The sequence below is a fragment of the Arachis stenosperma genome, chromosome 2, assembly GCF_014773155.1.
Source record: "Arachis stenosperma cultivar V10309 chromosome 2, arast.V10309.gnm1.PFL2, whole genome shotgun sequence".
Lineage (NCBI taxonomy): Eukaryota > Viridiplantae > Streptophyta > Magnoliopsida > Fabales > Fabaceae > Arachis > Arachis stenosperma.
The window spans coordinates 78,379,172-78,396,049 of NC_080378.1; the positions used below are offsets into that span (position 1 = coordinate 78,379,172).

A 16,878-nucleotide genomic window follows, 5' to 3' on the forward strand; every position below is an offset into this window, starting at 1 on the left:
AGAGAAGATAGAAGAAGAATAATGAAAACTAGTATTGATCCATCAAATTACAACAGAGCTCCCTAACCCAATGAAAGGTGTTTAGTTGTTCATAGCTCTAGAAAATGAAAACAAAGATGGAGAATACATCATGGAACTAGAAGAGCAAAGAAAGTAAAATACAGAGAGTAGTGCTCTTTTCCCCCAACTTCCAGAACTCCCAAATAATTCAAAGCTACTCCTATATATACTACTCTTCTCAGCTTCTAGTTGGCTCTTCAAGTCTTGGGACTTTGGATCTTGAGTTTGAAGCAGTTCTCTTCTTCATTTGGGCTTGGCTTTACTTACAGAGAGAAAGTGTGAAGTGGGCAGAGACTTTAGCTCAGGACGTTAGGGGTGTTAACGTTTAGTGAAAGTATAAGTTCGAGAACGTTAGTGACACTCAACATTGTCACTAACGTTCCAACGTACCCCTTTGCCTCACGTTAGAGCCCACGTTAACTAGGTTAACGTGGCTTCTAACGTGGCCTTGCCAACCTTCGAGAACGTTAGTGACACTTAACATTGTCACTAACGTTCTAGTGTGCCCATATGTCTCACGTTAGAGTCCACGTTAACTAGGTTAACGTGGCTTCTAACGTGGCCTTGCCAACCTTCGAGAACGTTAGTGACACTTAACATTGTCACTAACGTTCCAATGTGCCCCTATGTCTCACGTTAGAGTCCATGTTAACTAGGTTAACGTGGCTTCTAACGTGGCCATTCTTAGCCATCCCCAACGTTAGTGACAATGTTGAGTGTCACTAACGTTGGCTCATCTTTCACTCATCAACATTAGCTTCCACGTTAACTAAGTTAACGTGGAAGTTAACGTGGCTCCTTGGGGGTTTTGTGGGTGCTTCCAACGTTAGTGACAATGTTGGGTGTCACTAACGTTGTCGACCCCTTTGCCTCTTACGTTAGCTTCCACGTTAACCAAGTTAACGTGGGAGTTAACGTGGTACATTTCACCTTAGGCCAACGTTAGTGACAATGTTGAGTGTCACTAACGTTGGCTTCCTTCCCCCTTTTAACGTTAGGGGCCACGTTAACTAAGTTAACGTGGACTCTAACGTGGCCACTTATGATCATTGGCCAACGTTAGTGATAATGTTAAGTGTCACTAACGTTGGCTCAAAGTCCCTTCTTCACGTTAGAGTTCACGTTAACTTAGTTAACGTGACTCTTAATGTGGGCAATGATGGCTTCGAGAGCGTTATTGGCAATCACTTTTCTCATTAACTTTGCAAGTTACCTCCCATTCCACGTTAGTGATAATGTTAATTAGATTAACGTGACTGCTAAGTGGTTCTTCCTTGCTTCCTTTGGTCCTGAAATCAAGCAATAGAGTGCATCAAAGTTCTAGTCCAAGTCATGGGTAATGCAACATACAATTTGTCACTAAACTCATGCAAAATTCTCATGAAATCATGTAAAATGCACAATGTATGCTTGAATCAAGGTATAAGTGAATATCTACCCAAAACTAGCTTATTTCCTAAGGAAATGCATGAAATTACCCTAAAAACAGTAAAGAAAATGTCAGTGAAACTGGCCAAGATGCCCTAGCATCAATGACTTCATGAACTTCTACTTCCTCTCCAATCATGATGCTATGGATCATGATGGCCCAATCCACAGTTACTTTGGATCGGTTTCTAGTGGGGATGATGGAGCATTGGATGAACTTCAACTATCCTCTAGCCACAGGCTTAAGGTCCACTCTTCTCAATTGAATTGGCTTGCCTTTTGAGTCTCTTTTCCATTGAGCTCCTTCCACACATATGTCCATGAGAACTTAGTCTAACCTTTGATCAAAGTTGACCCTTCTAGTGTAGGGGCATGCATCTTCTTGCCTCATAGGCAAGTTGAACGCCAACCTTACGTTTTCTAGACTGAAATCTAAGCATTTCCCCCGAACCATTGTAAGCCAATTCTTTGGGTTTGGGTTCATGCTTTGATAATGGTTCCTTGTGATCCATGTGTTTGCATAGAACTCTTGAACCATTAAGATTCTGACTTGTTGAATGGGATTGGAGAGAACTTCCCATCATCTTCTTATAATTTCTTATCGGATCTCCGGATATTTGCCCTTTTGAGCTTAAAAGGGACCTCAGGGATCACCTTTTTCTTGGCCACAACTTCATAGAAGTGGTCTTGATGGGCTTTTGAGATGAATCTCTCCATCTTCCATGACTTAGAGGTGGAAACAATTGCCTTCTCTTTTCTCTTTCTTGAGGTTTCTCTGGCCTTAGGTGCCATCAATAGTTATGGAAAAACAAAAAAGCTATGCTTTTACCACACCAAACTTAGAATGTTGCTCGTCCTCGAGCAAAAGAAGAAAGAATAGAAGAAGAAGAAGAAGAAGAAGATATGAATGAGAGGGAGAGAGGTGTGGGTTTCGGCTAAGGGGGAGATGAGAGGGTTGTGTTGTGTGAAAATGAAGAAGGAAGGAGGGGTTTATATAGTGGAGGGAGAGGGGTTTGGGTTCGGTCATTTAGGGTGGGTTTGATTGGGAAAGAGATTTTGAATTTGAAGGTGGGTGGGGTTTATGGGGAAGAGTGGATGGATGTGATTGGTGAAGGGGTAATGGAAAAGAGAGATTAAGGTGATTGGTTAAGGGTATAGTGTTATTAGATTGTGTGAAGAAGAGAGAAGTGGGGTAAGTGGGGATCCTGTGGGGTTCACAGATCCTGAGGTGATCCTGTGGGGTCCACAGATCTTGAGGTGTCAAGGATTTCTCATCCCTGCATCTTTTAGGCGTGTAAAACGCCCTCTGGATGCAATCCTGGCGTTTAACGCCAGCCTGATGCTTCTTTCTATCGTTAAATGCCAGCTTGGTGCTTGTTTCTGGCGTTAAACACCAGACAGATGCTTGTTTTTGGCGTTTAAGCACCAGGCAGCTCTTCCTCCAGGGTGTGCTTTTTCTTCTGCTATTTTTTTATTCTATTTTTAATTTTTGCAATTGTTTTGTGACACCACATGATCATAAACCTAATAAAACATAAAAGAACAATAGAAATATAGATAAATAAAAATTGGGTTGCCTCCCAATAAGCGCTTCTTTAATGTCAATAGCTTGACAGTGAGCTCTCATGGAGCTTCACAGATGTTCAAAGCATTATTGGAACCTCCCAACACCAAACTTAGAATTTGGATATGGGGGTTCAACACGAAACTTAGTGTTTGGTTGTGGCCTCCCAATACCAAACTTAGAGTTTGATTTTGGGGGGCTTTGTTTGACTCTGTATTGAGAGAAGCTTTTCATGCTTCCTCTTCATGGTTGCAGAGGAAGATCCTTGAGCTTTAAACACAAGGTAGTCCCCATTCAATTGAAGGACTAGCTCTCCTCTGTCAACATTAATCACAGCTCCTGTTGTGGCTAAGAAGGGTCTTCCAATGATGATGCATTCATCCTCATCCTTTCCAGTGTCTAGGATTATGAAATTAGCAGGGATGTAAAGGCCTTTAAGCTTCACTAACACGTGCTCTACCAATCCATAAGTTTGTTTTATTGACTTGTCTGCCATCTCTAATGAGATTCTTGCAGCTTGTACCTCAAAAATCCCCAGTTTCTTCATTACAGAGAGTGGCATCAGATTTATACTTGACCCCAGGTCACACAGAGCCTTCTCAAAGGTCATGGTGCCTATGGTATACGGTATTAAGAATTTACCAGGGTCTTGTTTCTTTTGAGGTAGAGTTTGCTGAACCCATGTATTTAGTTCACTAATGAGCAAGGGAGGTTCATCTTCCCAAGTCTCATTACCAAACAACTTAGCATTTAGCTTCATTATGGCTCCTAAATATTGAGCAACTTGCTCTTCAGTTACATCTTCATCCTTTTCAGAGGAAGAATAGTTCTCAGAGCTCATAAATGGCAGAAGAAAGTTTAATGGAATCTCTATGGTCTCTATATGAGCCTCAGATTCCTTTAGGTCCTCAATAGGAAACTCCTTTCTGTCTGGAGAACGTCCCATGAGGTTTTCCTCATTGGGATTCACGTCCTCCCCTTCCTCTTGGGATTTGGCCATTTTGATTATATCAATGGCCTTGCACTCACTTTTTGGATTTTCTTCTGTATTGCTTGGGAGAGTACTAGGAGGAGTTTCAGTGATTTTCTTACTCAGCTGGCCCACTTGTGCCTCCAAATTTCTAATGGAGGACCTTGTTTCATTCATGAAACTTAAAGTGGCCTTAGATAGATCAGAGACTATATTTGCTAAGCTAGAGAGGCTCTGCTCAGAATTCTCTGTCTGTTGCTGAGAAGATGATGGAAAAGGCTTGCTATTGCTAAACCTGTTTCTACCACCATTATTAGAGCCTTGTTGGGGCTTTTGTTGATCCTTCCATGAGAAATTTGGATGATTTCTCCATGAGGGATTATAGGTGTTTCCATAGGGTTCACCCATGTAATTCACCTCTGCCATTGCAGGGTTCTCAGGATCATAAGCTTCTTCTTCAGAAGATGCTTCTTTAATACTGTTGGATGTATTTTGTAATCCATTCAGACTCTGAGAAATCATGTTGACTTGCTGAGTCAACATTAGCAAGTCAACATTTTGTTCTGAGCCAATATGGCATTCAGAGCATCAATTTCAAGAACTCCCTTCCTCTAAGGCATCCCATTACTCACAGGATTCCTCTTAGAGGTGTACATGAATTGGTTATTTGCAACCATGTCAATGAGTTCTTGAGCTTCTGCAGGCATTTTCTTTAGGTGAATGGATCCACCTGCAGAATGGTCCAGTGGCATCTTAGAGAACTCAGATAGACTATCATAAAATATATCCAAAATGGTCCACTCTGAAAGCATGTCAGAAGGACACTTTTTGGTCAATTTCTTGTATCTTTCCCAAGCTTCATAGAGGGATTCACCATCTTTTTGCTTGAAGGTTTGAACATCCACTCTAAACTTGCTCAGCTTTTGAGGAGGAAAGAACTTGGCCAAGAAGGCTGTGACTAGATTATCCCAAGAGTCCAGGCTATTTTTAGGTTGTGAGTCCAACCATGTTCTAGCTCTGTCTCTTACAGCAAAAGGGAAAAGCATGAGCCTGTAGACTTTAGGATCTACTCCATTAGTCTTAACAGTATCACAGATCTGCAAGAACTCAGTTAAAAACTGATAGGGATCTTGTGATGGAAGTCTATGAAACTTGCAGTTCTGTTGCATTAGAGCAACTAGTTGAGGCTTCAGCTCAAAATTGTTTGCTCCAATGGCAGGGATTGAGATGCTTCTTCCATTAAAATTGGAAGTAGGTGTAGTATAATCACCAAGCATCCTCCTTGCATTGTTGTTGGGCTCGGCCATGTCTCTTTATTTTTCAAGATTCTCTGTAAGGTTTTCTCTGGATTGTTGTGCTTTAGCTTCTCTTAGCTTCTTTTTCAGAGTCTTTTCAGGTTCAGGATCTGCTTCAATAAGAATGTCCTTGTCCTTACTCCTGCTCATATAAAAAAAGAAGAGAACAGAAAAGAAGAGGAATCCTCTATGTCACAGTATAGAGATTCCTTTATGTGAGTAGAAGAAAAGAAGAATAGAAGAAGGAGAAGAGAAAAATTCGAACACAGAGAAGAAGAGACGGTTCGAATTTTTAAGATGAAGAGAAGAGTGTTAGTAATTAAATAAATAAATAGAAGAAGATGAGATGGAGAGAAATTTGAAAATTGTTTTTGAAAAATGGTTAGTGATTTTCGAAAATTAAGAGAAGAAAAAAAATAAAATTAAAATTTGAAACAATTAGTTAATTAAAAAGAATTTTGAAAAAGGGTGAGGAATGTTCGAAAATTAGAGAGAGGAAAGTAGTTAGGTGGTTTTGAAAAAGATAAGAAATAGTAAAACAAACAAAGTCAATTAGTTAGTTGAAAAAGATTTGAAAATCAATTTTGAAAAGATAAGAAGTTAGAAAGGATTTAGAAATTAAAGTTTGAAAAAAAATATGATTTGAAAAAGATATGATTAAAAAGATATGATTGAAAAGATATTTTGAAAAAGATTTGAAAAGGAAATTAAAAAGATTTGATTTTTTTTAAATTAAAATTGATTACTTGACTAACAAGAAACTAAAAGATATGATTCTAGAATTTAAAGATTGAACCTTTCTTAACAAGAAAGTAACAAACTTCAAATTTTTGAATCAATCACATTAATTGTTAGTAAAGTTTTCGAAAATCATGAAATAAAGATAAGAAAAAGATTTTGAAAATCAATTTTAAAAAATTTTCGGAAATAACAAAAGGAAAAAAAAAAGAAAAGATTTAATTTTGAAAAAGATTTTGAAAAGATAATATTTTTAAAATTGAAATCTTGACTTGACTAACAAGAAACAATTTATTTTAAAAATGTTTGACTAAGTCAACCCAAAGATTTCAAAATTTATGAGTAAAATGAGGAAAAAGATATATTTTTTATTTTTGAATTTTTAATGAGGAGAGAGAAAAATACAAAAATAACTCACAACATGAAAAATTAAGATAAGCACAAAGAAAACATGCAAGAACACTATGAATGACAAGATGAACACCAAGAACACTTTAAAGATCAAGATGAAAAATTTTCAAGAGAGGAAAACATGCAAGATACCAAACTTAGAAATTTTCAATGTTTAGACAATATGGATTAAAAAATGCATATGAAAAACAATAAAAGACACAAAACAAGAAAATTTAAAGATCAAACAAGAAGACTTACCAAGAACAACTTGAAGATCATGAAAGAATGCAATGCATGAATTTTTCGAAAAAATGCATAACTTTTTAAAAACATGCAATTGACACCAAACTTAAAAATTGACACTAGACTCAAACAAGAAACACAAAATTTTTTGTTTTTATGATTTTATTAATTTTTTTGATTTTTCGAAAAATTCTTTTTGGAAAAATGAAAACAAATAAAAAATTTTTGAAAGATTTTTGAAAACTTTTTGAAAAGAAAATTACCTAATCTGAGCAACAAGATGAACCGTCAATTGTCCAAACTCAAACAATCCCCGGCAACGGCGCCAAAAACATGGTGCACGAAATTGTGATCTCAATGGCGCCAACAACTTGGTACGGACAATTGTAATATCACTCTTCTTCACAACTTCTCACAACTAACCAGCAAGTGCACTGGGTCGTCCAAGTAATAAACCTTACGTGAGTAAGGGTCGATCCCACTGAGATTGTCGGTATGAAGCAAGCTATGGTCATCTTGTAAATCTCAGTCAGGCGGATTCTAATGGTTATAATGATTTTCGAAATTTAAAGATAAATAAAGCATAACATAGAGATAAATATACTTATGTAATTCATTGGTGGGAATTTCAGATAAGCGCATGAAAATACTGTGTTCCTTCTGCATCTCTGCTTTCCTACTGCTTTCATCCAATCATTCTTACTCCTTTCCATGGTAAGCTGTATGTAGGGGGTCACCGTTGTCAATGGCTACTTCCCATCCTTTCAGTGAAAATGGTCCAAATGCGCTGTCATAGCACGGCTAATCATCTGTCGGTTCTCGATCATGTTGGAATAGGATCCATTGATCCTTTTACGTCTGTCACTATGCCCAACACTCACGAGTTTGAAACTCGTCACAGTTATCCCATCCCAGATCCTACTCGGAATACTGATGAGCGGATAATTTATACGCTTTTTGGCATTGTTTTTAGTATGTTTTTAGTATGTTTTAGTTAGTTTTTATTATATTTTTATTAGTTTTTATTTAAAATTCATTTTTCTGGACTTTACTATGAGTTTGTGTGTTTTTCTGTGATTTCAGGTATTTTTTGGTTGAAATTGAGGGACCTGAGCAAAAATCTGATACAGAGGCTGAAAAAGGACTGCAGATGCTGTTAGATTCTGACCTCCCTGCATTCGAAGTGGATTTTCTCGAGCTACAGAATCCCAATTGGCGCGCTCTCAATTGCGTTAGAAAGTAGACATCCTGAGCTTTCCAGCAATATATAATAGTCCATACTTTACTCGAGATTTGATGGCCCAAACCGGCGTTCCAAATCAGCTCAAGAATTCCCGGCGTTTAACGCCGGAACTGGCACAGAAGTGGGAGTTAAACGCCCAAACTGGCACAAGAGCTGGCGTTTAACTCCAATAAAAGTCTCTACACATTGAAGCTTCAATGCGCAGCCCAAGCACACACCTAGTGGGCCCGGAAGTGGATTTTTATGTCATTTACTCATTTCTGTAAACCCTAAGCTACTAGTTCTCTATAAATAAGACATTTTGCTATTGTATTTTCATCTTGGTTCTTCTGGTTCCCTCTCTGGGGCCGAAGCCAATGATCACCATTATCACTTATGTATTTTCAACGGTGGAGTTTCTACACACCATAGATTAAGGTGTGGAGCTCTGCTGTACCTCGAGTATTAATGCAATTACTATTGTTCTTTTATTCAATTCAGCTTATTCTTGTTCTAAGATATTCATTCGCACACAAGAACATGATGAATGTGATGATTATGTGACGCTGATCATCATTCTCACTTATGACGCGTGCCTGACAACCACCTCCGTTCTACATGCAAACAAGGCTTGAATGTTTATCTCTTGGATTCCTTAATCAGAATCTTCGTGGTATAAGATAGAATTGATGCCGGCATTCTTGAGAATCCAGAAAGTCTAAACCTTGTCTGTGGTATTCCGAGTAGGATTCAAGGATTGAATGACTGTGACGAGCTTCAAACTCGCGATTGTGGGGCGTTAGTGACAGACGCAAAAGAATCACTGAATTCTATTCCGACATGATCGAGAACCGACAGATGAATAGCCGTGCTGTGACAGAGCGCGTTGAATATTTTCACTAAGAGAATGGGACTGTAGCCATTGACAATGGTGATGCCCAACATACAGCTTGCCATGGAAAGGAGTAAGAAGGATTGGATGAAGACAGTAGAAAAGCAGAGAGACAGAAGGGACAAAGCATCTCCATACGTTTATCTGAAATTCTCACCAATGAATTACATAAGTATCTCTATCTTTATTTTATGTTTTATTCATCTTTTAATTATTAATCCCCCATAACCATTTGAATCCGCCTAACTGAGATTTACAAGATGACCATAGCTTGCTTCATACCAACAATCTCCGTGGGATCGACCCTTACTCGCGTAAGGTTTATTACTTGGACGACCCAGTGCACTTGCTGGTTAGTTGTGCGAAGTTGTGATAAAGAGTTGAGATTGCAGTTGAGCGTACCTTGTTGATGGCGCCATTGATGATCACAATTTCGTGCACCAAGTTTTTGGCGCCGTTGCCGGGGATTGTTTGAGTTTGGACAACTGACGGTTCATCTTGTTGCTTAGATTAGGTAATTTTATTTTATGTTTAAGCTTTTTACTTTTCGAAAATTTTTCAAAAATAAAAAAAAATTTATAAAATCTTAAAATAAAAAAATGTTTTATGTTTCTTGTTTGAGTCTAGTGTCTAATTTTAAGTTTGGTGTCAATTGCATTCATCTAATTTTCAAAAAAATTGCATGCATTGTGTTCTTCATTGATCTTCAAGTTGTTCTTGATGATTTCCTTGTTCTGAACTTTAAATTCTCTTGTCTTGAGTGTTTTGTTGTTTCTCATATGCATTCTCAATTTGTTAGTGACAATAGTATACAAACTTCTAAGTTTGGTGTCTTGCATGCATTGTTTATTTGATCTTAGTTTCATTTTGATTATTCCTTATCATTAAAAATTCAAAAATTTTTTTGTCTTTTCAAGTCAATAATACAGAGAATTGAAGATTCAGAACATACAGCAGAAGAATTACACAGAAAAAGCTGGGCGTTCAAAACGCCCAGTGAGGAAGGAAAACTGGCGTTTAAACGCCAGCCAGGGTACCTGGCTGGGCGTTTAACGCCCAAAGGGGTAGCATTTTGGGCGTTAAACGCCAGAATGGATACCATTTTGGGCGTTTAATGCCAGGATGGCACAAGAGGGAAGATTTTGTTTTTAATTCAAATTTTTTTTCAAGTTTTCATAATTTTTCAAAATCAAATCTTTTTCAAATCATATCTTTTCAATCATATATTTTCAAAATCAATTTCTTTCCATTTTCAAAAATACTTGCTAACAATTAATGATTGATTCAAACATTTCAAGTATGTTGCCTTTCTGTTGAGAAGGTTAATGTCTGAATCATATCTTTTAAAATTTCTTGTTAGCTAAGTCATTATTTTTAAAAATCAAATCTTTTTAAACTGTTTTTCAATCATATCTTTTCAATCATATCTTCTTAATCACATCTTTTTCAAAATAATTTTCAATCAGATCTTTTTGATTTCTAATGTCAAAATCTTTTTCAAAAATCACTTTATTTCTTTCCCAACTTTAATTTTCGAAAATCATTCTTCAGTTTTTCAAAATTTCTTCAAAATCTTTTACTTTAATTTCAAAAATTCTTCCCCTCTTCTCACATCCTCTATTATGGACTAACACTCCTCCTCAATGCACAATTCAAACTCTATCCCTCTTGATAAGTTCGAATTCTTCTACCTCCTCCTTCTATTCTTCTTTTCCTCTGACACCTCAAGGAATCTCTATACTGTGACATAGAGGATTCCATACTTTCTTGTTCTCTTCTCTTTCATATGAGCAGGAGCAAAGACAAAAGCATTCTTGTTGAGGTTGACCCTGAACCTGAAAGGACCTTGAAGCGAAAGCTAAGAGAAGCTAAAGCACTACTCTCTATAGAGGACCTAACAGAAATCTTCAAACAAGAAGAAGACATGGCAGCCGAAAACAACAACAATGCCAACAATGCAAGGAAGGTGCTAGGTGACTTTATTGCACCTACTCCCGACTTCTATGGGAGAAGCATCTCTATCCCTGCCATTAGAGCAAACAACTTTGAGCTTAAGCCTCAATTAGTTTCTCTGATGCAACAGAATTGCAAGTTCCATGGACTTCCATTGGAAGATCCTCATCAGTTTTTAGCTGAATTCTTGCAAATCTGTGACACTGTCAAGACCAATGGAGTTGACCCTGAGGTCTACAGACTTATGCTATTCCCTTTTGCTGTAAGAGACAGAGCTAGGATATGGTTGGACTCACAACCTAAAGAAAGCCTGAACTCTTGGGAAAAGCTAGTCAATGCCTTCTTGGTAAAGTTCTTTCCACCTCAAAAATTGAATAAGCTTAGAGTGGAAGTCCAAACCTTCAGACAGAAGGAAGGTGAATCCCTCTATGAAGCTTGGGAAAGATACAAACAATTGATCAGAAAGTGTCCTTCTGACATGCTTTCTGAATGGAGCATCATAGGTATCTTCTATGATGGTCTGTCTGATCTGTCCAAGATGTCATTGGACAGCTCTGCTGGAGGATCTCTTCATCTGAAGAAGATGCCTGCAGAAGCTCAAGAACTCATTGAAATGGTTTTAAATAACCGATTCGTGTACACTTCTGAAAGGAATCCTGTGAACAATAGGACGAATCAGAAGAAAGGAGTTCTTGATATTGATACTCTGAATGCAATATTGGCTCAGAACAAAATATTGACTCAGCAAGTCAATATGATTTCTCAAAGTCTGTCTGGAATGCAAGCTGCACCAGGCAGTACTAAGGACGCTTCATCTGAAGAAGAAGCTTATGATCCTGAGAACCCATCAATGGAAGAGGTGAATTACATGGGAGAACCCTATGGAAACACCTATAATCCTTCATGGAGAAATCATCCAAATCTCTCATGGAAGGATCAACAAACACCTCAACAAGGTTTCAACAACAATAATGGTGGAAGAAACGGGTTTAGAAATGGCAAGCCTTTTCCATCGTCTTCTCAGCAACAGACAGAGAATTCTAAGTAGAGCCACTTTGACTTAGCAACCATGGTCTCTGATCTAATCAAAACCACTCAAAGTTTCATAATTGAAACAAGGTCCTCCATTAGAAACTTGGAGGCACAAGTGGGTCAGCTGAGTAAGAAAGTTACTGAACTCCCTCCTAGTACTCTTCCAAGCAATACAGAAGAGAATCCAAAAAGAGAGTGTAAGGCCATCAACATGGCCGAATTTGGAGAGGAGGAAGAGGCAGTGATCGCCACTGAGGAAGACCTCAATGGACGTCCACTGGCCTCCAATGAGTTCCCTAATGAGGAACCATGGGAATCTGAGGCTCACACTGAGACCATAGAGATTCCATTAGATTTACTTCTGCCATTCATGAGCTCTGATGAGTATTCTTCCTCTGAAGAGGACGAAGATGTCACTGAAGAGTAAGTTGCTAAGTACCTTGGAGCAATCATGAAGCTAAATGACAAGTTATTTGGTAATGAGACTTGGGAGGATGAACCCCCCCTTTGCTCACCAAAGAATTGGATGACTTGACTAGGCAGAGATCACCTCAAAAGAGACAAGACCCTAGAAAGTTCTCAATACCTTGTACATTAGGCACCATGACCTTCAAGAAGGCTCTGTGTGACCTAGGGTCAAGCATAAACCTCATGCCTCTCTCTGTAATGGAGAAGCTAGGGATCTTTGAGGTATAAGCTGCAAGAATCTCACTAGAGATGGCAAATAATTCAAGAAAACAAGCTTATGGACTTGTAGAGGATGTTTTGGTAAAGATTGAGGACCATTACATCCCTACTGATTCCATAGTCCTAGAGACTGGAAAGTACATGGATGAATCCATCATCCTTGGCAGACCTTTCCTAGCCACAGCAAAGGCTGTGACTGATGTTGATAGAGGAGAATTGATCATTCAAGTGAATGAAGAATCCTTTGTGTTTAAGGCTCAAGGATATCTCTCTGTAACCATGGAGAGGAAGCATGAAGAGCTTCTCTCAAAACAGAGTCAAACAGAGCCCCCACAGTCAAACTCTAAGTTTGGTGTTGGGAGGTCACAACCAAATTCTAAGTTTGGTGTTGAACCCCCACATTCAAACTCTAAGTTTGGTGTTGGGAGTTTCCAACACTGCTCTGAACATCTGTGAGGCTCCATGAGAGCCACTGTCAAGCTACTGACATTAAAGAAGTGCTTGTTGGGAGGCAACCCAATGTTATATTTATCTATTTTCCTTTGTTATTTTATGTTATCTGTAGGTTGATGATCATGTGAAGTCACAAAATCAATTGAAAAAGCAAAAACAGAATGAAAAATGGAAAGAAAAATAGCACACCCAGGAGAAAACTTGCTGGCGTTTAAACGCCAGTGAAGACAGCATAATGGGCGTTTAACGCCTAGTCTGGCACCATTCTGGACATTTAACGCCAGAAAGGGGCACCAGACTGGCGTTTAACGCTAGGAATGGGCAAGCAGCTAGCGTTAAATGCCAAAAAAGGGCAGCAGCCCGGCGTTTAATGCCAGGATTGGCAGAAAGGGCGTTTTGCACGCCACTTGGTGCAGGGATGAGCTATCCTTGACACCTCAGGATCTGTGGACCCCACAGGATCCCCACCTACCCCACAACTCTCTCTCTTCTTCACCCATTCACCAATCACCTCAATACCTCTTCCCAAAAAAAAACCCCATCACCTATCAAATTCCACCATTCTCTTCACCACTCACATCCATCCTTCATAAAACCCCACCTACCCCACCATCCAAATTCAAACCACTTTCCCTCCCAAACCCACCCATAATGGCCAAACCCTACCCCTCTCTCCACCCCTATATAACCCTTCTTCACTCCTTCATTTTCACACAACCTAAACACTACTTCTCTCCCTTGGCCGAATGATGAGCGGATAATTTATACGCTTTTTGGCATTGTTTCTATTGTGTTTTGAGTATATTTTAGTTAGTTTTTATTACATTTTTATTAGTTTTTAGTTAAAATTCACTTTTTTGGGCTTTACTATGAGTTTGTGTGTTTTTCTCTGATTTAAGGTATTTTCTGGCTGAAATTGAGGGAACTGAGCAAAAATCTGATTTAGAGGCTGAAAAGGACTACAGATGCTGTTGGATTCTGACCTCCCTGTACTCGATGTGGATTTTCTGGAGCTACAGAAGCCCAATTGGCGCGCTCTCAATTGCGTTAGAAAGTAGACATCCTGGGCTTTCCAGCAATGTATAATAGTCCATACTTTGTTCGAGATTTGATGGCCCAAACCGGCGTTGCAAATCAGCTTCAGAATTCCCAGCGTTTAACGCCGGAACTGGCACAAAAATTGGAGTTAAACGCCCAAACTGGTATAAAAGCTGGCGTTTAACTCCAGAAAAAGTCTCTACACATGAAAGCTTCAATGCTCAGCCCAAGCACACACCAAGTGGACCCCGGAAGTAGATTTTTACGTCATTTACTCATTTCTGTATACCCTAGGTTACTAGTTCACTATTAATAGGATCTTTTGACATTGTATCTGTACCTCATGACACATTACACGTTTCTCATTGTATCTTCTACGGCATGAGTCTCTAAACCCCATGGTTGGGGGTGAGGAGTTCTGCGGTATCTTGATGGATTAATGCAATTACTACTGTTTTTCATTCAATCATGTTTGCTTCTATTCTAAGATATCACTTGTTCCTAAACCTGATGAATGTGATGATCCATGACACTCATCATCATTCTCACCTATGAACGTGTGCCTGACAACCACCTCCGTTCTACCTTAGATTGAGTAGATATCTCTTGGATTCCTTAATCAGAATCTTCGTGGTATAAGCTAGAATTGATGGCGGCATTCAAGAGAATCCGGAAGGTCTAAACCTTGTATGTGGTATTCTGAGTAGGATTCAAGGATTGAATGACTGTGATGAGCTTCAAACTCCTGAAGGCTAGGCGTTAGTGACAGACGCAAAAGAATCACTGGATTCTATTCCGACCTGATTGAGAACCGACAGATGAATAGCCGTGCTGTGACAGAGCGCTTTGAACATTTTCACTGAGAGGATGGGAGGTAGCCATTGACAACGGTGAAACCCTACATACAGCTTGCCATGGAAGGAGTCTTGTGTGCTTGAAGAGTTCTTTTACTTTTACAATCACCCTGATAATTATTGATATCCTAACTAAGAGTTACAAGATAACCATAGCTTGCTTCAAGCCCACAATCTCCGTGGGATCGACCCTTACTCACGTAAGGTATTACTTGGAGACCCAGTGCACTTGTGGTTAGTTGTGCGGGATTGCAAAAGTGTGATTGCAATTTCGTGCACCAAGTTTTTGGCGCCGTTGCGGGGATGTTCGTGTTTGGACAACTGACGGTTATCTTGTTGCTTAGATTAGGATTTTATTTTGTTGGTTTAGAGTTTTATTTGAGTGTAGTTTTATATTTAAGTTTGGTGTCAATTGCATGCTTTGTTTTCTTTTATTTTTTTTTCGAAATGCATGTCCTTAGTCCTTTCTTGATCCATAAAAATCTAAGTTTGGTGTCTTCTTGTGTTTTCCTTTAAGTTTTCGAAAATTTGTGTTGATTTTCTAAAAATTTAAGTTTGGTGTCATTTTGTTGTTTTCTCTTTCCTCATTTCAAAAAATTAAATCTTTTTCAAAATAATTTTCAATCATATCTTTCAATTGCTAATTCCAAAATCTTTTTTTTAATTAACTAATTGATTTAGTTTCCAATTGTTTTGATCTTATTTCTTTTAGTTTTCGAAATTTTATTTTAATTATTTAAATTTTCGGTCACCTTTAAAAAGAATATATTACTTACTTGTGAATCCATATCATATTCCCTTTCTCCATCATGGACCTAAGTGGAATTGAGCAGTCCAGAAGGACTCTGGGGTAATGCTAACCCCATTATAGCTGCATATGGGAGTAGCATCTGTATACCTCCCATTAAAGCAAGCAGCTTTGAGCTAAATCCTCAACTCATTATCATGGTGCAGCAAAAATTGCCAGTATTCGGTCTTCTACAGGAAGAACTACTGAGTTTCTGGCACAATTCTTACAAATGCTGACACAGTACGTGATAAAGAGGTAGATCAGGATGTCTAGATTATTACTGTTCCATTTGCTGTAAAGATCAAGCTAAGAGGTGGTGAATAACCAACCCACAGCAAGCATAAAAACATGGAGACACTTATCAGACAAATTCCTGAATCAATTTTACCCTCCAAAAAGGATGACACAGCTAAGGCTGGACATCCAAGGCTTTAAACAAGAGGATAATGAATCCATTTATAATGCCTGGGAGAGGTATAGAGGTATGCTAAGAAAATGCCCCTCTGAAATGTTTTCAGACTGGGTATATGATGAGCGGATAATTTATACGCTTTTTGGCATTGTTTTTAGTATGTTTTTAGTATCTTTTAGTTAGTTTTTAGTATAATTTTATTAGTTTTTAATTAAAATTCACTTTTCTGGACTTTACTATGAGTTTTGTGGTTTTCTGTGATTTCAGGTATTTTCTGGCTGAAATTGAAGGTTCTGAGCAAAAATCTGATCCAGAGACTGAAAAGGACTGCAGATGCTGTTGGATTCTGACCTCCCTGCACTCAAAGTAGATTTCTGGAGTACAGAAGCCCAATTGGCGCGCTCTCAACGGCATTGGAAAGTAGACTCCTGGGCTTTCCAGAAATATAATAGTCCAACTTTGCCCAAGATTTGATGGCCCAAACCGGCGCTCAAAGTCACCTACAGAAATTCCAGCGTTTAAACGCCGGAACTGGCATAAAATTTGGAGTTAAACGCCCAAACTGGCATGAAAGCTGGCGTTTAACTCCAGAAAAGGTCTCTACACGAAATTCCTTCATTGCTCAGCCCAAGCACACACACAAGTGGGCCCGGAAGTGGATTTTTCTGTCATTTACTCATTTCTGTAAACCTTAGGACGCTAGTTTACTATAATAGGATCTTTTGACATTGTATCCGGACATGATGACCTCATAACATTCTTACACGTTTCTTTCCACAGTATGGCCTCTAAACCCATGGTTGGGGGTGAGGAGCTTGCTGTGTCTTGATGGATTAATGCAATTACTACTGTTC

General features: G+C 38.6%; 2 non-coding genes across 2 annotated transcripts; one reads left to right on the forward strand and one right to left on the reverse strand.

Moving 5' to 3' along the window:
- Nucleotides 1–4,832: 4,832 nt before the first annotated feature.
- Nucleotides 4,833–4,936, forward strand: LOC130964268 (small nucleolar RNA R71). Its single transcript, XR_009080368.1, has one exon. It is a non-coding gene; the product is annotated as a small nucleolar RNA R71 (small nucleolar RNA).
- A 6,198-nt stretch (nt 4,937–11,134) lies between these two features.
- LOC130964085 (small nucleolar RNA R71) lies at nt 11,135–11,242 on the reverse strand. Its single transcript, XR_009080195.1, has one exon. It is a non-coding gene; the product is annotated as a small nucleolar RNA R71 (small nucleolar RNA).
- Nucleotides 11,243–16,878: the final 5,636 nt, after the last annotated feature.